The sequence below is a fragment of the Myodes glareolus genome, chromosome 18 (assembly GCF_982192425.1).
Source record: "Myodes glareolus chromosome 18, mMyoGla1.1, whole genome shotgun sequence".
NCBI lineage: Eukaryota > Metazoa > Chordata > Mammalia > Rodentia > Cricetidae > Myodes > Myodes glareolus.
In genome coordinates this window covers 29,718,523-29,745,728 of record NC_142043.1, presented here as the reverse complement: position 1 = coordinate 29,745,728, position 27,206 = coordinate 29,718,523, and the positions used below count along the sequence as shown (strand labels likewise).

General features: G+C 41.0%; 1 long non-coding RNA gene across 1 annotated transcript in view; it reads right to left on the bottom strand.

Moving 5' to 3' along the window:
- Positions 1-5,619: 5,619 nt before the first annotated feature.
- Positions 5,620-27,206, bottom strand: part of LOC146890752 (uncharacterized) — a 57,948-nt gene continuing 36,361 nt past the window's right edge. Inside the window, exons 2-3 of the long non-coding RNA XR_014998446.1 lie at positions 6,201-6,303; positions 5,620-5,704 (exon numbers count right to left, since the gene is read on the bottom strand). This is a non-coding gene — a long non-coding RNA (uncharacterized LOC146890752). The remainder of the gene's footprint in view (positions 5,705-6,200; positions 6,304-27,206) is intronic.

Here is a 27,206-nt window from a genome sequence, read left to right as displayed (position 1 = left end):
GATACATTAAGCAAAAGCTACTCAACAAGTGTTTTGTTTTTAATTTAATGCCTGTAGGATAGAGTGCAAAACATGGATCAGAAGGTCACTTTGAGTATTGTTCCATGAAGCTCTTTTCAATCCCATTTCCAGGCCTTTTTTTAATCCGTCAATGAGGTATAGAAAATTCTATTTAAAAGGACTCTAAGTAAGTAGATATTAAAAACCATATTTTAGCTAATATCAGTTAACTGGTAAGAGTCCCATACAGGAGTTTTTATCACCAAGAAATATTGGTGTTTCTTTAATTGACAGTGCCTACAGAGTTTCTAGCAAGTGTTCTGGGATTAAGCTTGCTTTCTTTATTTACTTGGTTCTTTTTTTTTCTTTCTTTTTTCAGTAGTGAAAATTGAATCTACAGCTTCATGCATGTTTGACAAGCACGGAGTTATATCCCCAGCCCTCTTAATTACAATTTATTTTAAGATATGGTCTTGCTATGTTTCCCAGGCTGGTCCTGAACTCCTACTGCAGCCCAAGCTGGCATTAATCTCGTAACCGTCCTTCCGTAGTCTCCTGTATAGCTGGGGTTCCAGGCCTATGGCACCAGGTCCAGCTCTGTCTGAGAACTGTATCCATCTTTAACTCTTTGTAACAACTCTACATAGTACAGCTACCTGCTTTTCGTAGGTGCAAAAACTAAAAGACAAGTCAAACTACTTATGGGAGATCCCCTGGTTGGACAGACCGGCTCAGAAGTCTGTGCTCACGTTCCTTCCAGGGTTACAACCCCAAAGCATATCTCTTTGATGTATAATATCTAAAGCATTGAAAGATAGTAATGAAGGCATGAGATCTCTTGCTCTAATTTGTATAATGTTTCAGACAGTGTTTTGGTTTAAATAGGAACGGCTCCCATAGTCTCAGATATTTGAATGCATGATCATCAAAGAGCACCAGTACTTGAGAGGGAATGGGAGACTTGGCTTTGTTGAAGTTGCTGTGGCTTTGTGTCACTGGGGGTGAGCTCTAGGGTTTCAAAAGCTCAAACTAGGCCCAGTGACCTCCCCTTGCTGCTGTCTGCATATCTAGATGGAGAACTCTCAGCTATTCTCTAGCACCGTTTCTATCTATGTGCTGCCTTGCTCCCTGCCTTGAAGATGAAGGACTAAAACTCTGAAACTATAAGCAAGCCCCAGTTCAATGGTATCTCTTACAAGTTGCCATGGTCATGGTGTCTCTTCACAACAGCAGAACACTGGCTAAGAGAGTCAGAGATTTATTCATTTTCTTGAAGTAGTATAAGAAGCTAGTTCATCTCTTTCCAAAGCTCCCCTGAACCTGGGGGTTGAGGCAGGAATGGGAAATGACCTGAAACTTCCTGAATATTTGCTCAGCATTCCACTATCCTCTGGGCCCCCTCTCCATTCTGTCATTGAAACTTCTCAGTTTCATTTGGAGAAAAATCGTGCTTAACTACACCAAAACTATTTGGTTGGAACCTTTTGTCCCAGCCCCTCTCCTGAAGAATTAATATGCTATCAGTAACTTCGCTTGCGTCCAATTTCCTCTCTGGTTAACATAGAAAGAGGAGAGAGAGGAACAGAACACCATACCTTTGTCCAAACTAGCTGAGTTGATTCAGGGTCTGGGCATGAGTACATTTCCTGGAAAAAATGCCTCATGCAATGCTAATAATCTCATTGATATGCTCTATGCAAGAAATAAGAACATGTACTGATTATCTGTGTTAAACTGTTCTCCGTCGCTGTGACAAAGTACCGGAGCAAAATCAATTCAAAGGGAAGCGGGGTTATTTGGGCTCATGGCTTCAAAGGCAGCTATGCAAGACTGGCCACCTTCATTACTTTGAGAGTGAGAAGAAGAGAAGTGGGAAGAATAGCAAGACAAGGATAGAGAAGAGAAGAAAAAAACTCCAGAGGCAAAACACGCACTTTAAAGGCATCCTCCTAGTGATCTGCCTCACAGTAGACCTTAACTCTTAACAGATTTTCCAGGGGAATCCTACATAACCATGCACTAATTTCTTATAAGAATAGATGTGGGGGCAAAGTACTGGGGTTCTGGAGTCCAATCGAAGTGAAGGAGGAGGGATTATGTGAGCAAGGGGGGTCAAAATCCTGACGGGGAAAACCACAGAGACAGCTGACCTGAGCTAGTGGACTCTGGACTCACAACTGGGGAGCCTGAATGGGACCAAACTAGGCCCTCTGAATGTGGGTGGCAGTTGTGTGGATAGGTCTGTTTGTGGGGACATTGGCAGTGAATCCAGGATTTATCCCTAAAACAAGAACTGGCTTTTTGGAATCCATTCTCTATGGAGGGATATCTTGCTCAGTGTAGATACAGGGGAGAAGGCCTTGGTCCTGCCTCCATGTGATGTGCCAGACTTTGTTGACTTCTCATGAAGGCCTCAGCCTCTCTGAAGAGTGGATGGGGGTGGGCAGATGATGAAAGGATGGGGAGGGCGGGTGATAGGCACAGTATCCGCACTTGGCCATGGCACCGTGGTTCCCTCTCACTCTAGCCAGCAATGGTGTCTTGTTGCAGAAGGAGCGGCGGGCTGTATTTCTGCCTGGATCCCAGGATCCCGGCTAGTTTACACCCAAAATAATTACATGGAAACTGTATTCTTTTAAACACTGCCTGGCCCATTATCTCCAGCCCCTTATTGGCTAACTCTTACATATTGATCTAACCCATTTCTAACAATCTGTGTAGCACCATGAGGTGGTGGCTTACCGGAAAGATTCTAACCTACATCCATCTTGGACCAGAGCTTCATGCGCCTGCCTCATTGCCTTCTTCCCAGCATTCTGTTCTGTCTACTCCACCCACCTATGTTCTGACCTATCAGGCCAAGCAGTTTCTTTATTAATTAAGCAATGAAAGCAGCAGAAATACAGAAGACCCACCTACATCAGAAGAGCAAACAAGAACTACGCTCACCCCAGTGTTGCTTCTGTGTCCTTTTACCCTCGTCTTTTTGCTCCTACTATGCCCTGGTTCCTGACATTACACCAATTTGCTTACTGTGTCTATTGCAGCCTCTTTCTGCGATGACACAGCACAGTTTTCACAAAGACGAGGATTTTGTCCACTGCTCCATCTTCTTAGAAAGCTTGGAGTGCATGGCATGGACCTGAGAAAATGCTTGTTCAGTGCATAAATTGCCTTCGGTTATGAAAGTCGTTATCTACATTACTGGTTCTGGCCCATCTCTAACATACTTTGGGGCTTCTCAATTAATGATGAATTTTAAAATGGCGTCATAGGGTTTATTTGATCCAAGAAAAACCCAGTATACTGAAGAAGACGAAGCTCAGCAGGTTTCAATTTTTTTCCGTTTAATAGCGGCAAGCAGACTTTGCCTAATAAAGCCGCCTTTCTGTTATGATAAACAGTTGTGAGTATCTGCTAAGCAGGAAGGCTGGCTGTCTCTACTGCCAGCAAAGCTCTGGCTTTTTCATGTGGACCGTGAACACTCAGAGGAGTCCTTCTGTTTATGTTCTGGGTCTCAGCGTAGGGTGTGGACCGAGTGATCAGAACTCCGACTACAATGTAAACATGAGAAGTTACATCTAGTGAAATTTACTATCCAGTTAAGTGCAATACTTATATTATTCTTAACTCGATTTGTCTGTTCATTTATATTAATGGCCTTTACAGGTCAAATGATTTCTGGCATCTTATTCATTTTTCAGTATATTTTTAGCACATTTAGAAACTGTAAACAGTAAAGTTAATTTTCCATCAATTTATTTATTTATTATTTATATCTTTAACCTTTGAGAAGTCTTCAAGGAGCTCCCTCCTAGAATCGCATTACAAACGCCAATTCCAAGTGAACGAATGCTCTAGCTATATAGAGTCCAGTGATGGCCTGTATCCATAGGCAACACGAGAAATCCGACTCGACCATCCAGTAAAACTTAGATGCCATTCTACAAGAAAGACTCTAGTGAGCCACAATCCTTGGACTTTTCACAGTTCGCTAAGAGCCTCTTTGATTACAATATTACCTTGGCTGGAAAAGCCCCATTTCAGAAAGACACTTTCCAATTACCAACAACAGTCCATTCAAAGACTTTCTACAGAGAAGACACTGTGCCGACATAGATGATTACATCTCGCTTTTATTTCACAATGTCCTAAGTAATTTTGCTGTACTGAGAAAAAGAAGGCATAAAAGGCTCGCTGTGTACAAAGAGGAAGACTGGACGTCTTAAAATCCTGTATCGGAGAATGAACGGTGCAGACTATTTGAAAAACTAACATTTAGCATGTATCTAAATCTCCCTGACTTTCCTCCTAATTTACTGTAGGTTCCATGGAGGAGTTGAAGTGTTTTAAGAGATTTTAGGCATGAACCACAGGGGCAACTTTCTAGGCTACTGTTACTGTAGATAGGATTCTGTTGCTGTGATTAAAAGCCATGACCAAAAGTTGTTGTGGGACATTTGTACACTGTGTGAAGATGTATTTGCCAAGATTAGTATAATAAAAAGCTGAACCGCCCATAGCTAGGCAGGAGGTGTAGGCAGGACTTCTGGAGAGCAAAAGGAAGAAGAGGAGGAATTGAGATGCCAGAAGACACAGAGAGGAAACAGGAGGCACAAGATGGAAGAAAGGCAATGCCACAAGAAAGAGCATAGATTAATATAAATGGGTTAATTTGAGTTGTGGAAGCTGATTGGGAACAAGTCTGAGCTATATGCTGAAACTTCGTGATTGACGGGAGGTCTCTAGGTCATTATTTGGGAGCTAGCTGGTGAGATAGAAGAAAGCTCATAACAAAAAACAGTTTGAGGAGGCTTACAGACCCGGGGTCATATACAGTTTACTGAGAGAAGTTAAGGCAGGAACTAAAGCAGAGCAGGAACCCCGGGGGCAGGAGCTGACACAGAGAGCAAAGAGGAGTGCTGCTTCCTGGCTTGTTCAGCCTGCTTTCTTACACAATCTAATACCACCACCCCAGGAACAGCGCCACCCACAATAGGTTGGACCTGTCTACATCAACCACTAATTAAGAAAATGCCCTACAGTGGGATCTTATGGAGACATTTTCTCAATGAAGAGTCCCTTCCCATATGACTCTAGCTTGTGTGCAATTGGCATAAAACTAGTCAACTCAGTTGTCAAATTTGGTATATTAGTCTAATCACTGGACTCTAATACATGCAAGTAGAAGTCTAATTTTACATTGCCTTGAACTCCTGATACCTATAAATTGACAACTATGAAATTTAAAGTGGAAAAACCTACCAAAACAACAGAGAATAAGTGAGCCATCTGAGAAAAAAAGAAGAAACACATCACAGAAAATTTTAAAAAAGAAAATAGAAGGAAACATCTGGAGTTAGAAATTCAAGATGGCAGTTGCTCAGACCTCCAAGAAACCAACTGTCCAAACTGAATCAAAAAGACAAAATCCCTGACCTCTGAGCCTATTCAGGCCTGACGTTTGCAGTCTATACAAAATGTTAAAGGGGAATTAGTAGTTGGATCATAGAAAAACCACAAGAACAAAATTAACTCTGAGAAGACCTGCAGGTGTGTACAGCATGAACTCATTACCAACCCTGGCATAAACACACTATAGACAGAACTGAAAGTGACGTTACCTTTTCCCAACAATGGGAGGTGTGCAGAAACCCATTCTCTGAATGGGCACTCAGGTCAGTGCGGAGAGAATGAAGTTCCCCTGTAAGAAACGGGAAATACAACTTAAAAACTACTTCTGCTGTAAAACGTTAGCAAGTGTCTGTACACATGAAGGTAAATAACAGGAGCATCTAACAGAATCGGTTGCTATTAGGAATACAAGAATTAAGTGTAAGGCAAGCCAAAAGGGAAGGTTAGTGCCCTTTTTTTGTAAGTCTAATGCTATTGCTTGAAATATATTCGTGGTTAAAATAAATTTACTTTTTGATTCATTTTGATTTGTTGCTGTTTTATTTTGTTTAGACAAGATCTTTCTATGTAAACATGGCTGTCCTCGAACTCTTTGATGGAGACTCAGAACTCAAACTCTGAGATCTCACTTTTGCCCAAGTCCTGAGATTAAAGGCATGTGCCACCACATTTAGGAAAAAAAAAAAGAATTTTTTTAAAAGGCAATTAGAGACTGGAGAAATGCCTCAGTGCTTTAGAGCATTTTTGCTCCTGCAGAAGATCTGGGTTTGATTCCCGGCACCCACGTGGCAGTTCACAACCATCTGTAACTTCAGTTCCAGGGAATCCAATGTTGTCTTCTGGCTTCTGTGAATATCAGACACACAAGTGGTTCACCGAAATGTGTCCCTGTGAAACAAAAATAAAAGTAAAAGTGTAAAGAGAAAAGGGCATAAAAAGTAACATTCAAAGAAATATGTGTGCATGTATGCGCACGCACACACACACACACACACACACACACACACACACACACACACTACATCGGCTAAGACAGCCATAGATCAATTTGATGGATAACTGTGATAGCTCTACAGTTCTTAAATTAAACTTGGATTCAAGAGATAAACTCACTGCTTGTGATGTGTTTGCACTGTAGTGTTTGGTTAAGGATTTTTGCATAAGTGTTCAGAAGAACTGTTGGCATTTGGGCTTTTTGTTTGGTTCTGTTTTGCTTCTAATGCCCAAATGAGTTCAGACACGATCCCTCTTTGACTTTCTGAAGTCTGTGCAGAAGTGGTCAGTCTCCTCAGATCACATGCCTGGCGGTGGCCTCACTGGGCACACCATCCAGGTTTGGGGTTTTCTTTATGGGAACACGCTTTGCTGACTCTCACGGGTGTTAATAGGCTGGTCAAGTTGCCTGTCTCCTCTTGGGCAAACTTTTGTAGTTTGTGACTTCAAAGGCATCTTAATAGCTTGTGTAACTTTTAAATTTATTGGAATAAAATTATACATAGCCTTTCTTTGGGGTGACTGTGCATGAGTGTGGTATGGGGTGTGTGTGTGTGGGTGGGTGGGTGTGCGCGTGCACACACACACACTACGAATCTCCTGTCGTCATTGGTAACATTCTGTGTTATTTATTTGTCTGTTAATTTTGTGATAGGGTATCTCACTGAAACTGGAGCTCACTGTTTCAGCTCGACTGGCCTGACAGTGATTCCCCCAAGATCTCTCTTTGCCTCCTCTGCCAGTCACATGGCTGAGGATCCAAATGCTGGTCTTTATGCTTGCAGAGAAAGCTCTTTACCAACCGAACCATCCCACAGTCCCCTTTTTTAAATCCATTTTTAAGAACTATCTATTGAGGTGGTTTTCCTTATTTCATCATATTGCTATAACCCTCCCTTTATTTCCCCCACTCCACTCCCACCCCGCCTTTTAATCTTCAGGCTTATCAAATTTATTGATCTTTGCAAAGAAATAATGGCACAATCTGGGGATATATTTTCTGCTTTCTACTTCATCGATTTCTCCTCTTATTTTTATCATTGAATTGTGTGCTTACTTTGGGCTCTTATGTTCTAGTTTTTAAATATTGAACTTTGAATTGTTAATGTGAGCTGTCTTCTTTCCTACCACAAGCATTTGATGCTATAAATTTTCCACTAGTAATGTAGCTGTACATGTCATGCGTTGCTTCTATTTCAATCGATGCAACATATTTTGTCAGGTTGGGATTTTATTATTGCTGTTGTGGCCCTCTGCATACCAGGTGAGAACCACTGAACTATGGCCCCAGTTAGTGGGTAAGTGGTTTTCAACACTGTTATTATGGCTTTATGCTGAATTCTTACTGACTTGCCACCAACCTGTTCATTACAAAGAAAGCAGGTTAGAGATCTGCCTCTTTCTCCTTTTGGTGTCTTCTGATTATTTGGAAGCTCTGTCTTTAAGTACATATGTATTAAGCTTTTAAATTTCCATATGAATTGAAAACTTTGTAGATGTATTAGGTCCCTCTTTCTCCCTGGTAATGGATCCATCTGGTGTTAATATAACTGTGTCAAATTCTTAAAGTATTTGCCTCACAACTGATTTCTGTTATTACCAGCATATGTCATTGTATTTAATTCTCAGAGCAACTCTATGAACTTGGTCCTATTATTAGCCCCAATTACATGTGAGAAAACAGCACATTTCTCCTGCCTGGTGATGCCTCCCCAAGAGCTGGTTTCCAGACCTCTAAGGCTTATTCATGCTACTTCCCAACATAATTTCAAGATTTGTCCATGCTAATTTTTGTTATTTACCATATGAAGTACCAAAAATTAAGTTGCATTTCTTGCTTGCCATTGTCACCATACCACCCAATAAGACTTTACAAAAAGATCATGTGTGTGCAATGTGTGTACACATGTGTTTGGCATGTGCACGTCACAGTGCATGTGTTGAGGTCAGAAGAAAACCTTGCATGTGGGTTGTCACTTTTCACCTTATTTGAGGCAAGGCCTTTTCTTAGGTTTCTGTTTCATAGACCAAGCTAGTTGGCCTGGGGGTTTCTGTGGGTCCTCCTATCTTCACATCCCAGTACCAGCTCTGGGATCGTAGATGCCTGTATGTGTGCTGTCTTTTTACATGGATTGTGAGAATTTACATCCAGACAGTCAGGCCTGCACAGCAGGTGCTTTTTCAACTAACCCATATCCATAGCCCAAGGCTTTAAAAAGCTGCATGTGGAAAACTGAACTATTGATTGAAATATTTGCAATTTCGATGAACTGGTTCTTAAGGGAAGGGAGAGAAAGAACGAAAGATCCCTTATCACTATTGTATAGATACCGCTCTTGAACCACACTTGTATATGTGTTTTCCTCCTATCCATTTCTGCTTTAATTTACTTAATAATTTAGATACAGCAGATAAAAAGCACCCAGCCAAGCTCTGAGCTAGAAGTATTTTTACACCTTAAGGCAGTAAGCCACAACATCTCCGCCAGTAGCATGAGTCAAAGTCAGGGACTAGCTTGTGTCGTAGAAGAGGGTGAGACTGGGAACAGCACCCTCTGATCACGCTCACTGCCCTCAGTGTGTCAGACCATCCTATGGTGGAGTCCTGCTGTGTGGGCTGTGCACTATCAACCCAGTTGTCTGTGATCCTCAGAGATCGAGAACATGGTGAGCCCTCAACTGTAGCACTGGCTAAAAAGCAAAGAAGCTGGAACTGTTGGTGAAAGAGAGAAGGGGAGAAATAACTACAGTCCCACACTGCAGTGAGCATCTCTGAAGAGGCTAGGGATGCCCTCTGTGGTCCTTACCCTAAGTCAACATTTCTAACAGGAGCCCACGGAGATCCTGAATGTTTACCCAGGTTACCTTACAGCTACTCTACCTGAACAAAGGCAAAGCATCCTTTAACCTAAGTGTTTACTGCAAAGCCAGAGCCTCCCTCCACAAATGAGTACCACTCACGCCTTGGCCCCTCTCCTCTCTCAACCTGCCAGCTAGAATATGTGTGATACTCTGGGATATTACAAATGCCTAAAGGTTATGACTTTGACCCTACGTGGCCAAAGACTTAGGTTGACTGGTTTTTTTGTTTGTTTATTTGTTTTTTGGTTCTTCAGCTGAGACAGCGAGAAAGATGGTTCATTGTACACAAGTTACACTTGGCCACAGTGAGAACAGAACTAGCCCAGAATGCCATAGGTCCAAGACAAAGGGCCAGCGGACTGTTTGGTTGTCATGACAACAGTCAGTCTCTCAGGTGGTCTCTGCGAGCAGATGGCGAGGTTCAGGATCCAGAGACTTATACCGACAGTAGCACAGTCGACCTTGTACCAGCGTCCCGGCCTCCAGCATCCCTTACTTCTGCTCCTTCGGCCTTCATGGGTGGACAGGCTAGTTTACTTGGACCTCTGCCTCATCTTTCTTCTCTTGCGCTTGAGCCTGTGCATTCTCTTCTTCCTCCACTTCGCTCTCATGGCACAGGAGCTTCAAGGAAGATGGCAGGCACTAAGGCCAAGAGCGACTAGGTTTTCTAGACTAAATTCATCGTCTAATACATGCATATTTGTTTTTTAAAATATATGTGTGTGTGTGGCATATATATTTATGCTAGAAATTGAATAATTTAGGCTGTTTGCTATCTAAAGTTTTAAAGGTTCCTAAACCCCACATCATAGTAATGGTAACATATTGTAACATCAAGCCAAACCTCCACACTTCCTCCCTCTAGACACTAAAATGATTGGGGGATTTGACTTGATTTGGCTCCTATTGGCTTAAGTTGGGAGTTTTTCACTTTCTATCTCTACCTGAATATAAGGTCTTGCTATATAGACCAGTTTGACCTGGAAATCAGTGTGTAGCTCAGGCTGCCTTACAATTCACAGTAATCGTCACACCTCTGCTTCCCAAGTATTGGGACTATAGGCATGAGCTGCCATACCCAGCACTGGCTTTAATTTTTGAGAATGGATGTCTATCTATAGCGTAGATTGGCCTAGAACTAAGTGATAGTCCTTAAGCCTCTGTCTTCCAGTGGAAGCTATAATTTTATGTTGGGAAAGGACCACATAAAGCATCCTTAGAAGCAAATATCTGTGCCTGTGTATTTTAGACGTTTCATTCACGTTGCTACAGCTCTGGCAATGGCACTGCATTCTGGTCCACGTCCCGCAAAGCAAGAGGTGTGCAGTAACTCAGAATAGTCTCTTGCTTAGAAGGAAGCCGAAGGTCTCTGCTTTGGGAACCAACTGAGACTCTGGGACTGAAAGTCCCCCAGACATTCCTAGTCTCTGTTTTGTCACCTGTGACAATAAAAGATTAGACTAAGTGTTCACGGGGGACCTGCTCAGTTCTGAGGAGAGTCTGAAAGTCTTCAGAGAGAGAGTGTACCTTGGCGACATCGAGCCAGGTATATGTTTTTGAAGTGTTAATAATTGATAGGTTGTGACACTGAAATCAGTTTAACTCGACTCAAATATTTACACATACTTCCCATGCAGTGTGTTTTCCATTATGGGATGGTGTTGAGCAATGGAAAATTTTTCAAATACTTTTGCTAGAAGAGACTAATTAGGCTGGCTTTCCTGCAAAGCTCATGCTAGGGTATTAATGTTATGTGAGGGCTTCTGTTTATTCACAGTACGAAATAGCACATCAACATCTAGTTAACAAGTTGCTCTCCGACAGCAAAGCCGATGGGGCTGCTAGAGGCAGCCATAGAGAACACCAGAGACTGGTGCCATCTAAGAGCCCAGGCCTTCGTCCCGGGTCCTAACAATTACAATTCACGACATCAACAGTGCTTTTTAAATTATACATACCACCCCTTGAAGCTGACCTAAAATGGAAATCAGAAACAAGGATTCATGTGCGAAAATTTAGTCACTGCCTTCTTAAAATGTCAAAGAATTTCTGTGCTCTCAAAAGATGAAAAAAAAACATACCTTCCTGCCACCAGGAGTGACCATGCTTGTTGTTCTGTGAGTGTTAATATGGAAATCTTTGGAAATACTCTAGCTGCCCACGTGTTTCGCCAGGTATGTTATAAATTGACAAGCACAATTCTGAATTTTAAATTTTACACTAGATTTACAACTAGTTAATTCAGGATTAATTCGATATAGTTCTGCCGCCCTCCCCTTTTGAGACAAGGTCTCACATTGACCTCTAACTGTGAGGATGACCTTGAACTTCTGGCATCCTGTTGCTGACTTCTGGCATCACAGACATACGACATCAAGCTCGGTTACCTTGTTTTATAAAGCAGGCCTTCCCTTTCTTTATTTTAAAATAATGTGGGAAAGCTTTATTAATTATCTAATCATGCTGCAATTCAGGGATTTGGTGACCAAGTTCCAATTCTCTGAGTGCACAGCCTTCCTTGTGCAATAATGATTGATCCTGTCTCCTGGGCCTTTTCCACACCAGAATCCTCACTTTGATTCTGCGTTTAAATGGAAGATTTAAATTCTCTACATTTTATTTAATCCTCCAACTGCTGAAATCCACTTATTTATATTTATATTATATTTATATTTAGCTCTATTGTCTTTCTTGAGTGTCAACCAAAAAAACACAGCATGATTTACTGACTGAAAGAAAATAAGCTTTCTTCCTTCCTTCGCCAGTAGCCTGCATATGCTGCTACTGAAATGACACACAGAGAAATCAAAGAGATGTCTGCATCCTTGAGTTATAATCAACACCTCAGAACCTTGACGTGCAATTCTGTTGCCACATGCCAACCCTTATACTTCTCCATACTCAGTAGTATCTGCCGTAGCCTTGTTCTTTCCTGTTAGAAGGGAGCTTTTACTCCATCCATTTCCACTGTTAAAATGGCAATTGTCTTTCCCAGGACTCAGGTCACTTTCCCTGTTCTGTCCTGGTCCATTCCTGGTGATCCTCTCCCATTGGAACCTGTGCTTCTCGATGGCACCAAGTCATCAATTGACATTAACAATCACAGGTACCAGAAGAATAAAAGGGACAGGTAGACAATGGGAGAAACTTTTGATGCCTGCCACAGTAGTGTGATAATAATTATAATTGGAGAGAGGATCTTAAAGTTCCATTATTTGATCATTGTACCTTTATACATATCAAATTATCACACCATACTCTAAAAATATATTCAATTACTTTGTGCCAGTTTAAAAATATTAAAGTGTGAAAAAAATGTTCCAGGTTGATTTAGAAGAACTCTCATTTAATATAGATGAAGAGTTATAATTCAAAAATTGCTGCTGTGTCTGATGCAACATTATCTTTGGGCATAATCGTCTTAAGTTTTTTTGAAAGATTATTGGAATGTTTTCAGTAGGGTTGCATACTGGCAGATTTGTATGCAACAGGTTTCTGTGTATGCCTGTTGGGGTTATCTCGACTAAGTTAAGTAAGATTGGAAGATCTGCCCACTATGGATGTCACCATTACCTGAGATATGATTCTGGGCTATAGAAAAAAAGAAAGAAAGAAAGAAATTGTAAGATTTCACATCTCTCTGTTTCTTAATTGTGAAACCCACCACGAAGAACTGCGACTTTGAACAATGAGCAAGCATAACCCCTTTCTTCTGTCTCTCGCTTTGGTCAGAGTGTTTTGTGACAGCAAGGGGAAAGGTAATTAAGAAAGTACTCTTTAGTCCGCCTCATTCTATTTGTTCCTTGCCCACCCTTCTTCTGCTCTAGGGATCACTATTCTATTCTGTTCTGGAGCATCAACCTTCTTAGCTTCCACATAAGAGTGAGAAGTGTGTGGTATTTGCCTGCCTGTGTCTGCCTCATTTCCTCTACCATCCTGTGCTCCAGTCCCATCCATATTGCTAAGAGAGATTTAGATTTGCATAAAATTAGCTATACTAACAGAACCTCCATGCCAAATGTTAAATTGTGTTCTATGTTTTGTGAAAATTGTATCTTTCATTTTTTGAAGACTAGAAAGTCAATACTTTATTCTTAAATTAAATATATGGCTTTCAAAACTCCTCACTACCAAGGTTAGGGAGACGTCTCAGTGGGTAAATAACTTGCTTTGTAAACATTTATACCATAGCACAGAGCTCCAGAATCTACATAAAAAGCCTGGCATGTCAGCGTGTGCCTGTGATGCCCGCACTAGAACAATAGAGAGTTAAATGCCAGGGGCTCCCTGGCCAACCTGTCTAGCCAACTGATGAAGTCTGGGTTCAGAGAGGAAGATGCTAATTCAAAACTAAAGTAGAAAGTGATCAAGAGAGACACTGCGGGTACCTCATAATATATACCTCATTATGGGCATACACACATAATGTCATAACTATGATTCGCCAGAAATATAGACAAACATGTTTGTGTCTTTCCATAATGCTTTCCATAATGTCAGACTGTATAGACTAACAATCAGCTCACAAGGTGTAGCAGTTTCAAGAGCAGCAATTTGCCAGACAATCCTTCCTACCCAGGCAAGCTGGCTAAGACAGATGCAGGTTCTTCCGGTCCAGCCCTAATTACTAATATTAACTCCCATATTATGTAACATGCAGTACATATATTTGTGTAGAAGTGGTTTGCAGAATGAATACAATAGGGTTTGAGAGCTGTGCAAACTGGGCTGAGAGTAGTTAAGTAGAGACTGCATTAATAAGGAAACAAACCCAGAGCAGTCGAGAAGCCGTTGCTGTGAAGCACAGGCCGTGGGAGAGCAGTGATTCAGAGCAAAGACGCAATCAGCTTGAGAGAAGAGAAGGCAGAACCTGGTTGGAGTAAGAGGTGGTAGGTACATGTCCGGTTGGGTGAACAGATAACAGAGACAGCAAGTCAAGTAGGCCACGCCAACAGCAGGGCACCAAAATAAGCCGAAGCCCCAGAAACAGTTGAGATTCTCTGTTTCTTGATGACACAGTCCTGCTATCCTTAAAGACACACCAGCTATCAGAAGATAGGCTAGTATGGTGTTGTACCATTGCAGTGTTAAGGATCCATCTCTTAGGACAAGAGAAGGAGCTATGCTGTTGACTGAGGTTTTCTGTTCCGCCCGGTCCTGTGACTGTTAAGTCCCAAAGAAATCACAAACAGGTCTACATTAGTTATAAACTGACTGGCCTAGTAGCTCATACTTCTTATTAACAAATTCTTATAACTTACATTAGCCCATTATTCTTGTTTGAGTTAGCCATGTGACTTGGTACCTTTTTATTGGTGAGGCAGTCACATCTTGCTTCTTCTGTGGCTGGGTAACGACTGCAGACCAATCTTTCCTCTTCCCAGAATTCTCTTGTTCTTGTCACCCCACCTCTACTTCCTGCCTGGCTACTGGTCAATCAGCGTTTTATTAAAATACAATTGACAGGGTATAAACCATTGTCCCACAGCACTATTCCGTTCCCCAGTCTGGCATGTCCTCTAAGTCCTTGGACCTAATTTCCCTGATACGATTTTAATATGCCTATGTGCCTCATATAGATTTATAGATGACCGTCTTTACACTCCCAGGAAGAAACCTTTTATCAGCTTGTATTGCATGGGTGGTGGCAGACCTATGCTGCTATTCATATTCCCATGCAATATCCTCGTCCCTCAAAATGAAGTCAATAGCTGCTTGTAAAATAGAGTCTGTCCAGGTAAGGTGGAGTCTGAAAACCTATGTTTTAAACAGTATGGAGTAACCTAGAGCAGAGCATAGTGTGATCTAAACACACACACACACACACACACACACACACACACACATGCATACACACACACATGCATACACACACGCACTCCTTGCTACTAAAAACATGCTGGCGAAAAGAAAGCATGAATGACTAATGAAATCTGATCTCCCTAAGTCTAGAGATTTGACCTCTGTACTGTGATTTATTCCCCAAACAAGCTGTTTCTTAAACATCACAGCAGCCTCCTCAGCATCCAGAGAATAGACTCTCAGTGAACACAAGGCACTTCACAAGATGTGCCCAGACCTGTTTGAATCCGAGAATAAACAGTCCTGGCCCTAAGGTCAGCTCTTCTGTGCAAGAAGGTCAGGATGTACTCAAGGGAGCCCTAATTATGGAGGCAGAATATCTGCATGTGTAATTTACACATTTGATGTTAATAAATTCATAAATCTTTTTCTCCTTTATCCAACTGACTGCTATTAGGCATTCCCCTTTCTTTCCTTTGTACCCATATCTCTCCTTGCTCTCCTCCTCCCTTTTCTCCCTCTCTCGCTCCCTTCTTCTTCATCAGATCTTTTCAAATTAGATAAACCTGCTCAGATACTCTGAGGCAGAGAAGTCTTTTACTCTGCTAATATAGCACCTTTTAAACTTCACTATCCCTTTGTTTAGATGTAGAGTATCTACGTATTCGTATCACCCTGTGAGCTACTAGGCACTTAAAAACAAGAATCTCATCTGACTCAAGGTATGTACCTCGTGTCAGAAAATAAGTCCTGGGAACATCCAGAACTAATACCATTTACAGACACAGAACCCTAGATCCTGTTTTTGTTTCCAGAGCTTTATTGCCTAAATACTTCACTTCAAACTTCTCTCCTACACAGTTCTACAATGAGGAGATGAGGCCATGTCCTGATCTAAGTTATGCCGTAGCACACAGGGCAGAGGTTTGTTGCTTCCTTTTTTCCTTCATGTTGCTCGTTGCCCAGAGAGATTCTAATTTATGAGCAGCTTTTGACTCCGTCTTGAAGGAGTAGGATTGCTGACCTCTAGGTGGACCCGGACACTGTACCATCTGTTAAGCGCCACTGTCCAGACTGACACATTATTTATCCCTGGGTTTATAAAGGGAGACACACTATAAGTTTATTGGGGAAGAATTAAAACTTCAGGGACACATGAGCATATCTAAACCATATCAGGGAAACCAGGCCCAAAAACGTATCCTACACACCAAACTGAGGAAATGCTGTACTCCCTCACTGTTCGCGTTAGAATTACTATTGCTGTGATGAAACCCCATGACCTAAAGCAAGTTCAGGAGAAAATGGTTTATTTTTGGCTTACACTTCCACATTGCTGTCCATATGAAGGAAGTCAGGACAGGAACTCAAGCAGGACGAGATCCTGGAGGCAGGGGCTGATACACAGGCCCTGGAGGAGCGCTGCTTACTGGCTTGCTTTCCATGGCTTGCTCAACCTGCTTTCTTATAGAAGCCAGGACCACCCACCCATGGATGGCACCACTCACAATGGGCTGGACCCTCCCCATCAATCACAAAGTAAGAAAATGCCTACAGCCAAATCTAATTGAGGCGTTTTCTCAGTTGAGGGTCCTTTCAGATGACTCTAGTTTGCATCAAGTTGACGTAAAACTAGCCAGCACACTCACCTAGTTCCCATAAAATGACGAACACCTAACACAGTCCTACACCAGCCTATCACCTGAGACCTAATGAGTGCAGTTAAGGTTGTAAACTCTCAGACTTGACTCAGCATCCTGCTGGTCACACAGTCTGACTGTCTGACTGTCCACCTGTTTACCTGTCTAGACGTGACCCGACATTTCCTGTTCTGCTGATCACCCATTTCCTGCTCTGGATCTGGTGCAGCCTTTCACCTTGATATTTAACTCTGCAAATTTTCATATCTTAACGATTTATTTATGTTTCTCCTGTCTGGATCATAATTCCACATGTCCAGCAATATAGCAGATAGAACAAAATACATATAAATACATTTCTTACTTTGTTCAATCAGAATTTTTGTTTGTTTGTTTTTCAAGACAGGGTTTCTTTGGAGCCTGTCCTGGAACTCCCTTTGAAGACCAGACTGGCCTTGAACTCCCAAAGACCCTCCAGTCTCTGCCTCCTGAGTGCTGGGATTAAAGGTGCGTGCCACCACTGCCTGGCGGTAAATACAGATTTATGTTCAGTTATATCTTAGGGAAAATTATAGGCAGCTAATTGAGTCATTGATTTCATGGATGTTTTTTCCAAAACTGAGAATTGTGAAGGAAACACGGTGAGTCTGGGTGTTTGGAGGACAGCTGTTGCAGTGACTGCTTTCTTTCTAGGAGCAGAGACACCCTAGTTGCAGAAGCCAGACTCTGAAACTAGACACCCAGGTTCAAATCACAGACTCCCTCTTCTAGTTATATAATGTTAACAATTTTTTTAAATATCTCAGTATTCCTAATCATCTATCTTCCAGGTAGGCATAGCAGTCATATTGTTATTTTGTAATTGTTGAGAGGATCAAATGTACTGATACATTTTAATCATCTGTCTTAAGTTTGACATATATTAAATATGATATAACTACATGCTAATATCCTGCCATCATTGTTTGGACGAATGTTTCCTACTTAAAGAAGATCATAGTGGAGGTCTGCACTAACTTCTGTCATAGAATCTAACTTCTTAATCTAATTCAAACTCTTATTTTTTATGAGGTTCCATCAACCTAGGATGCTCCTATTCCTAAGACCAGCCATGTTTTAATGAATTTTTCATAAGTATGTATATATGATTCTCATCATCTCCTCTTTGAGAGTATCTATATATTCATATTGCCCAGTAAGTTTTGAGGTACTTAAAAATAAGGATCTCAAACCGGGCAGTGGTTCACGCCTTTAATCCCAGCACTTTGGAGGCAGAGGCAGGCGAATCTATCTACAAGAGCTAGTTCCAAGACTGGCTCCAAAGTCATAGAGAAACCCTCGTCTCGAAAAGAAAAAAGAAAATCTCACTTTACTCAGGGTGTGCACCTAGTGTTAGAAAATAATTCCGCCTCCCAAATACTGGACCATGCACAGCTGATATTTCCTCCTTACAACTAAAAATATACTTTTTAAAAATTGTAATACTTTGTTTGCTCTCTAGACTTGACCGTCTTGCAAAAGCTTAGACATTTCATGTGATGGCTAACCATAAAAACTCATGTCATGAAGCATGTTCCTGGTGAAAACAGCCATGCTTGCATGTACCCAACCAAAGTAGACAATGACACAGAGACCTTTAGTTGCTTCAATAGTAGAATGCGGGTATTGACATAGGACTTGAAAGTCCAAACTTTATAGGAGGCTTTAACAACGTGTTTCAAATACCATGCCTCATTTAATTAAAAATTGCTATGACTGCTTTGTAGAGTAGGAACCATTTGATTTGGTGTTTGATTCAGAGACCAAAATAATAGAAACAAGACTAAAAGAAGTACTTTGGAGAGAGACAGATTTAGATTTGCTACAAAATAACTGAACTAGAAAAGTGAGTATAGATAAAAACAAATGAAGTTGATAATTATTGAAGGCTGATAGTAGACATTCAGGGTTCATTTTCTGTGTGTCAATTTTATGCCATTTGGAAATTTTCAATAACTTTTTAAAGCTAGGCTGTTTCTTAAAGAGGATTTACAGAACCGAAAGACAAGATATGAACCCTGGCCTTGTTCCTTGACCACTGTATGTCACTGGGAAGGCCTGTGCTGTTTCCGGTACGCAAAATGGGAGCAAAAGTAAAATGCTCCTCCTTAACAAGCGAGCTCTCAAACTGAGATAAGCTAGTCTGGTGTCTGTGAGGACTTTTGACAGAGATGCTGTCCTGATTCCTGGTGTGTTCCTTCTCTATAGATCAGTCACTTTGTACAAAAGATTAATCAACTCAATTATTTCTTCAATAAGTAAACATTTAAATGATGTACAAGCCACATTCCTAGGTCAACTGGTTTGATGGCGAACAAAATAGCAAATACCTAGCCTCACTAAGTTTAAATTATGGTGAAAAAATACTATGTACATGAGAATATATGGGTGTGTTTGTATACTCACTGAGGTAAGACCATTTGGTCATTTTGTCTGTCACTAAAAATGTTGCTTAGACCTGGGCTTGTACATGATATATTAAAACTATAATACATATATAATATGTAGTTTTAGGGACTAGTGGAATAAATATAGCAAGGTAAATGCAATATAAAATAAACTATTTTACACTGAATGATCAATTAAGAGGCCAGTGGTATACATGGTCATCACTAAAAATTGAATTACACAAACTTTTAAAAATGTATTTTATCTTTGCATGTAATATATTTATGGGAGGGTGGTGTGTGTGTGTGTGTGTGTGTGTGTGTGTGTGTGTGTAGGGTGAAGTTTTACATCAGTACAGTGCCACAGAAGCCAGAAAAGGGTTTCTATCCCCTGAGGTTAAAGATGATTGTGAACCATCTGGTGCGAATGCTAAGAACCACACGTGGGTCCTCTAAAAGAACAGCAAGTGCTCTTAACTGTTGATCTCATGTTTCTGTCCTATGAATCATATAAACCGCCGTCTTTGTGTTAGTAAGCTTGCTATTACTATGATAAGAGAACTAAAATAATTGAGTGATAACGGTGGTGGTGCACGCCTTTTAATCCCAGCACTTGGGAGGCAAAGGCAGGTGTATCTCTGAGAGTCCGAGATCAGCCTGGTCTACAAAGAGAGTTCCAGGACAGCCACGGCTACACAGAAAACCCTGTCTTGGAAAAGAGAGAGAGAAAGAGAGGGAGAGGAGGAGGAGGAGGAGGAAATGAGAGAGGTTTGTTTTGTTTAAAATAACAATTAAAATAAATATAATTTTTAAAATAAAATTTTAATTGTCTTACTACTTTAAAGATATTCCACTGCATCTGTGCTCTGTGGTTTCCTATAACTTGTATCTACATAGAGGAAAGGTTAGCTTCAGAGGTTTCAGTTCATGATCAGTTGAAACTACTGCTTTAGGCCCATGACAAAGCAGAATGTCATGTAGTGAGTAGACAGCAGGGCAAGGTTTCTCACCTGATGGCTGCCAAATCACAAAGAAAAGAGGAAAGAAGGATACGGTCCCAATGTACTCTCCTTGGACATATTGCCAGTGACTTAACATCCTTTTATGAGGCTGCAATCCTGAAAGTTCCTCCCACAGGCTGGGGCCCACATGTTCAATGTAAAGGCCTTTTGTAGATATAACAGACCTAAACTACAGCAATTTTGATTCAAGCAAAAGTTTAAAAGAATTCAAACTTCTTAATTGGGGTCAGTAAGATAGCTGAGCTGGCAAAAGAGCTCGCCACCAAGCCTGACAATGTGTGTTCAGTCTCTAAATACATGTGATAAAAGGAGGAAAATGACTTGGACAAGTTCTTTTCTAAGTGTCATGTAGACTTATACACGCAAAATAAATAAATGTGATTTTTAATAAAAACTTACTTGTCTTACTACATTGTACACACGTACATGTCTGTTCCCTTATGGTTTCACATAGCTCTGTCTACACGGTGAAAATGCTGCACAAAGGATGTTCTGCCATGGCATGCCTATTCTTCATATCTCTTTTTGGGGCATTTTAGTATGTAGGGACTGGCCATGGAAAGAGCATTTACACCAGGAAATCGAATACAACAAATCGGGACCTAGTTTATTATTAAGTGATTGACATCTTAAAAATGATGAACAAATTATCAAGAATTTAGGTTGAGTTTCAGATTTTGTTGTAATATACATTCAGTTATAATATTTGTGTTTTTAAAGACATCCAGTTGTTGACGTTGTGCCAAACACTACAAGGTAAGTTTCTCGAATAAGGATATCTTGATTAATAAAATAATAGAGTCTTGAAGATAAGAATGAGTCTGTTGATATCCTGGAGGAGACTACTTTCTGACACAAGCAGAAGAAGCAGGAAACATAAATCATTGCATCTGGATAGATGAGAGACAAAGAAAACTTGGTGGGGTCAAAGGAGTAAACACAGTTGGATTGTATTGTGCTTCGCAGGCCATTGTAAGAACTACCTTTTAATGTGATGGAAACCCCCACAGGTTGAGCAAAGAGGTAACCTGATCTGACTTGCCTTTTTGTGGAGTGTTCTGGCCACCGTAGACAATGGTTCACATGAGGAAAAAACATGGAAGCAGAAGGTCGCTTTGTAGACAATAACAAAGGGATAAGTGAGGGTGGTCTCCAGTGCTGTGGCAAGAAGATGCCTAAAATTGCTCAACTCTTAGAAATATCTTGATGAAGAAGGCAATGAAGCTTCTGACAAATGGGAAATCACAGAAGTTCAGAAATAGCTCCAACTTTTTAGACTCAAGTATCCGTAAGTACAGGATTGATGTTTACTGAGTTAAGAAGTCCAAGACAGTGTGTGTTTTCCGAGGGTGAGAAGGAAGAGTTTGGACTTATGGTTGCCTTTAAGACATGCTAAATATGAGATTCCTAACTATCACATGTAAAGAGATTGGAAGAAAGCTTACAATTGATAGATGATGGATGGATGGATGGATGGATGGATGGATAAATGGCTAATATATGCATATGTACATACATACATACATGATAGATAGATGATAGATAGATAGATAGACAGATAGATAGATAGATAGATAGATAGATAGATAGATAGATAGATAGATAGATAGATTCCAGTATATCCACATACAACATACACACACTTCACAGCTAAACAATAAAGTCATAAGTCTGTCTGAGATCAAACAAGAATTGAGCTGACATAAGGAAAAGTGAATGTCTGAGGGTTGAGCCCTGCAGCACTCCAACATTAAAGAGTCTAGAAATAAAAAAGAACCATTACAGCAAACTGGAAAGGTGTACCTGAAATAAGAGACCCTGTAACTATAAAGCATTCCTTCAGGTTGTTATTTATTTCATTGTGTCCTGCTTCTTTCCTACAAAGGCTTTGAAGCCGCAAACAATAAAAACAAATAATAACCTAATAAAATTGAAAGAGAAAGAAGTGAGTCACAAAAGAAAGATGAAAATACAGGGATTGTGGGGAGATGGAACATGTGTGGAATTAGCGTGGACTTCACATTTGGTTCTGAGTTTCCTAGAACTCACAGCAGGAAGAGAACACAACTCACATCTTAGTTTACAGAACGGCCATGATAAACAAGCATGTACTTGGTCATTAAGACAACCGCAATGTGTTATGTCAGAGTCCCGAAGGCTGGAAATCCAGCATCAAGGTGCCCTACGTCTGGGTTCTCCGGAGGCCACTCTCAGCCAACAGATGATCACTCTGCCTCTGTCCTCAGAGGACCTTGCTTCTGCACACTTGTCCCTGGTTTTTCTTCTTCTAGAGACACAAGTTCTCTTGAAGTAGGGCCCAATCTTTATCATCTCTTTTATATTTAATTGCCCTTTAAAGGTTCTGTCTACCAATAAATGCATATTCGAAGTTGGTGATTCCAATGTATATTTTAGGGGATCCTATTTCATCTGTAAGAATTAGCGGCACAGGTTTTACTTTTTAAAATATTCTAGAATGTATTCTCAAGTGGGCTCGTGTGTTAGATATGGCACTTCAGTCCTTTTATGATGGGACCTATTATTTTCACCAGTATTATTAATACAATGATGAGTCTAGAGAGAATGTTCCTGAGCTGATCATGGAGGCTGGAGCTAGGACAACCTTGGCTGCTGCCTTCAGAAGTCTAAATGTGTTCTGAAGGAAGGAAAGACTATTGCTCTGCGCTGATTACATTCTTAGACTTTGGTGATAAACGTCAAAAGAATCAGGTAGGGAAAGTTCTAAGCAATCCTTACTAGAACCCAGGCCAGACTGTGGGAAACAATGCTAGATAACTGTTAGAAATTGACAGTAAAGATAAAAATGTCCAGAATAAAGTTAATGGGACAAGACTACCTACTCAAGGCACAGTGAGCCACAAAATGGTTTTCTCTATTAAACTACTGAAAATCTAATTCTTCCTTGTAGTATTGGGCCTCATATTGAGTAGCCAAGTGCTCTACCACTGAGAGCCACCCAGAGCCAAGATTCACTTATGCTCTCTGGGAGATGCACAGTAAACATTTTTATTTTAACCTGAAAAAAAAAAAATTAATGTGGAAAGTTCTGGAAGCATGAATTTCCGTAGTTTACTGGAGATGTTTATCCACATCTATTTCCTTGCTCTGATAAGCAATAAATTGCAAACCTTAAAGGGTTTGTCTGTCTCTTGGGGAGGGGGAGCAGGCAGGAGTGTTGGTGTCACTGTGAACTCTCCTGACACTGTAGTTATACCTAGTGAACAACAAGACGAACAACAAAAAACGGGCACCACGGGTGGGGCAGTGCTCCCTTGAGTGTCACTAAGGCAGCACGCCCACTCCTCAACTGTTACCAACTGACCTAAGTCATCGAATTCCCTGGCTGATGCTCTATTCCCCGCTGTGGTGCTGCTTGGACAGAAGACCTAGCAGAGGTAATTAGCCTTAGCTAAATTCTTGAGAGTGGAAGCCTCCACGGGGAGATTAGCACCCTTATAATGAGAGCAATAGCAAAGGTATGTTCTTTCTCTGCCGAGTGAAGACAAAGAAAGATAGCTCTGTACCCACGGGGGAAGGGGGGAAGAGCCCTCACAGAACCAGCACTCCAGTTGTTTCTAGGATTATATTCTGTCTCTCTCTCTCTCTCTAACTCTAACTCAGGGAAGGGCTTCTCAATCTTCAGGCTTGCGCCCTATGCTGCAGCCACAGATTCAGCAACCTTTCTGATTCAGGTCCTTGAATTGTGAATGTACGTTCTTTTGCAGCTTTTGATGGTGCACATACATATCAATCCTAGCGCTCCTTGACTAAACCAGATTTCAGTTCTCTTTCCAAGGCATTTCCATCCCAACCCCAGCTCCTTCAACCTGCACTTGACTGAATCAGCCTTGGATATATGCTAGCTCGGAATTTATTTGAAAGCAGAAGTGAGACATGGCATGAGGAAAATGTTATCAGATCCCAAGTTTCTTCACCACAAAATGGACTGTGCTTTAATGGTGCCTGACAGGCTTCAGCTGAGGTGATGCAGGCAAAGCCACCTTCCTGTTTCAGCTGACTCTGTTGAAAGTTCCTTGGAGAGTACAAATTCCACCAGAAGACTAAACTATAGAGGTATGTCTTACTTTTTCAGGAGCAGCCTCTTCTTCCTCCCGCCTGCCCCCCAAAAAATTATATGCAATTCCAAGTTAGCTTTTGAAGATTTGAACATTTCTGCCCATTATAGTGTAGTGGCATGGGGATGGGGGTGGGGGCAGCAAGATGACTTGCTCATTAATGTGGAGACCCAAAGAAGCCAAAGGTCAGAGAGTTTGGGACCTGTTTCTAGTTCATGCAAGGTTATTTTGTTTCTACCTCAAAGAAAGGTCCCACCTAGTTATAAATCAGAGAGGTCTGCTCTATCAAGGCTGTTGTCAACAGGTGTGGCTAGTTGTCAGACCTTGTGTTCCTGAAATAGGGAAGTAGTTGGTTCCTACCTAAAACAAAAGTCTAAGGGTCCAACTAAGTTCCAGTTCCCTTTATGGAAATAACTTGGGATTCCACCCAGGGAGTGGTTTGCCTACAGAGTGTTTGGTCTAGAGCAAGAGTCTGGGGCACAGCGTGATGAATGTAGCCTGTGACTTTCAATTAATATGTTAATGCAGTCTTTTGTTTTACTTCTACTTTTTGGGGTCATGGGTATATTAACCTGTTGGAAATTAAACACGGAAAATTACTATATTTCTAAATTCCCATGCCTCCACTCTGGAGAAAGTGAAAGACCTCCAGAGCGGGAAGACTCTCACTCAAGTCTTGGGATAACACAATCCCCCAGGAATTCACAAGAGACTGTCCTTGCTGCAATCACATGAGGTTTATTGACAAGGACAAGAACCAGTGCACTGGGGCTGAAATTCATTTCCCACGCAGGGGTAGAGAGTTCGACCCCGAGTAGCTGGGAGAAGGAGTATTTAAGGGAAGAAACCATTCAAAGGGGGTACAGAGGGCGTCATTGGAAAATTCCAAAAAACCAGTGATCTTTGAAAAATTTCAAAAATACCAGTGATAATCACAAAGGGGTAACTCACTGTTTCTCAAGATTATAATCTAACTTTATCTTCAGCTAGTTCCTGAAGGAGTCACTGAACTGGTTAATCTAGATTTTTGATTCTTCTCTCCCTTCTTAGATTTTTGGCTCTATTTTTTTCTGCTAGAGGGGTCTGGATTTATCCAGGTCTTTCAAAAGGTAATTTGTCGAGGTTGGTCCCCAACACATTAAGAGCACATACTATTCTTCCAGGGGACCAAGTTTGATTCTAACAACCCACATCAGGCAGCTGACAACCACCTGTAACTCAAGATCCAATGGAGCTGATGTAACATGAAGGCCTGCTTGTTGGGGTTTCTGTCCTGTCCAGTTCCCACAAGCCCTAAAGAATCACACAGAGAGTCTGCATTATATATAAATTGATTGGCCCATTAGCTCAGGCTTCTTGCTATCTCTTATAACTGATATCAACCCATTATTCTTATCTATGTGAGCCACATGGCTCGGTACCTTTCTCAGCAGGGCAGCTCACATCTTGCTTCTTCGGTGATCTGAGCAGAACTGGAAAGGGAGCTTTCTGCTTCCCAGAATGCTTCTGTTTTCATTGTCCCGCCTCTACTTCCTGTCTGGTTGACCCACATATACTTCCTGTCTGGCCAATCAGCGTTTATTTAAAACATGATTGGCAGAATATAAACAATTCCCCAGCACCAACTGATGCCTACTTCTGACCTCCAAAAGAATGTATCCACTGAGACTGGGTTCCACAAGTCTACCTTTTGATTGGTTGTGGTAAGAATGTTTTTTAATTGCACTTTCTCTTGTCTAATTTTTAAATTTTATTTATTATTTGATTTATGTGTATAAGCACTTTCTTGCATGTGTATATGTATACCACATGCATGTAATGCCCGTAGGAACAAGAAAATGGCATTGAATGCCTGGAACTTCAGTTACAGATGGTTGTTAACTGCAGTGTAGAAACTGGGAATTGAATACCAGTCATCTGTAAGAGCAGCAAGTACTCTTAACCACTTAACTGATGCTTAAAATATGAGTAGGTATATGTAAAATGATAATAAATGACAGCCACACTTGGTTTTCCAGTTGGGGAGAAAGCACAAAGTAGTCATTGCTGGGCCAAACTGGAAGGCTCTGGTAACATCAAAAGAAGATGCTGTAATGTAGCTGCCGGTAGGTGTCATGTGACAATGTGTAAGTTAGACAAATGTCACATTGTGTGATTCTTCCATCAAAGTTAGATTTGGGGTAAAAATCTTCTGACTCCTAAATATTAGCCCCTTTGTCATTTTTATAAGAAAGTGTGTAAGTTGTACAAAACTGATCCCTCAACAAAATAACCGCAGCTAATGCTCAGGGAACATTAGAGGGAGCAGAAAGATTGTAAGAGCCAGGAATCAAGAAGTTTGCTGTGGGACTGGGTCTCCTAGCAATGTCAGAAATTGCACTTATCAAGTGTCACCAGCATGATGGCCCAAATGTGAGATGAACAAGAATAACAGCAATAGACATGGCAGTGTGGACAGGGAAGTCCAGGAGGCCTTAAGAAAGAACTAAGGAATGCTGAGAGTGGGAAAAGTAATCTTCCCAGGGAAGACACACCAACTGGTTGTCCAACACCAGATGGCCAGCCCTGAAAACATACATACAAATACCATTACACAGACTGAGTAGGCTATATTTAGACATATATATGTTTACACATATACATATATGTAGCAACAATTAATGTAAACTAGAAAATAGAAGGGTCTCAAGGAAGGAACAGGAAATGACATAATGATACTATAATCTCAAAAATAAAAGTAATATTTTTTATTTAGCAATTAATCAAAAGCAGAAAAAAATTGTAAAAGTCATTTTTTGCTGTTTATATCTCTTATTTATTATTGATGTGTGAGTATGTATTAATATAATTGTGTGAGTGTTAAACAACAGGTCAGGAACACATTTCTAACATTTGGGCTAATGGTAATTAACCCCCCAACAAGAATGGAGAGTCAAAAATGTTTTAAGCA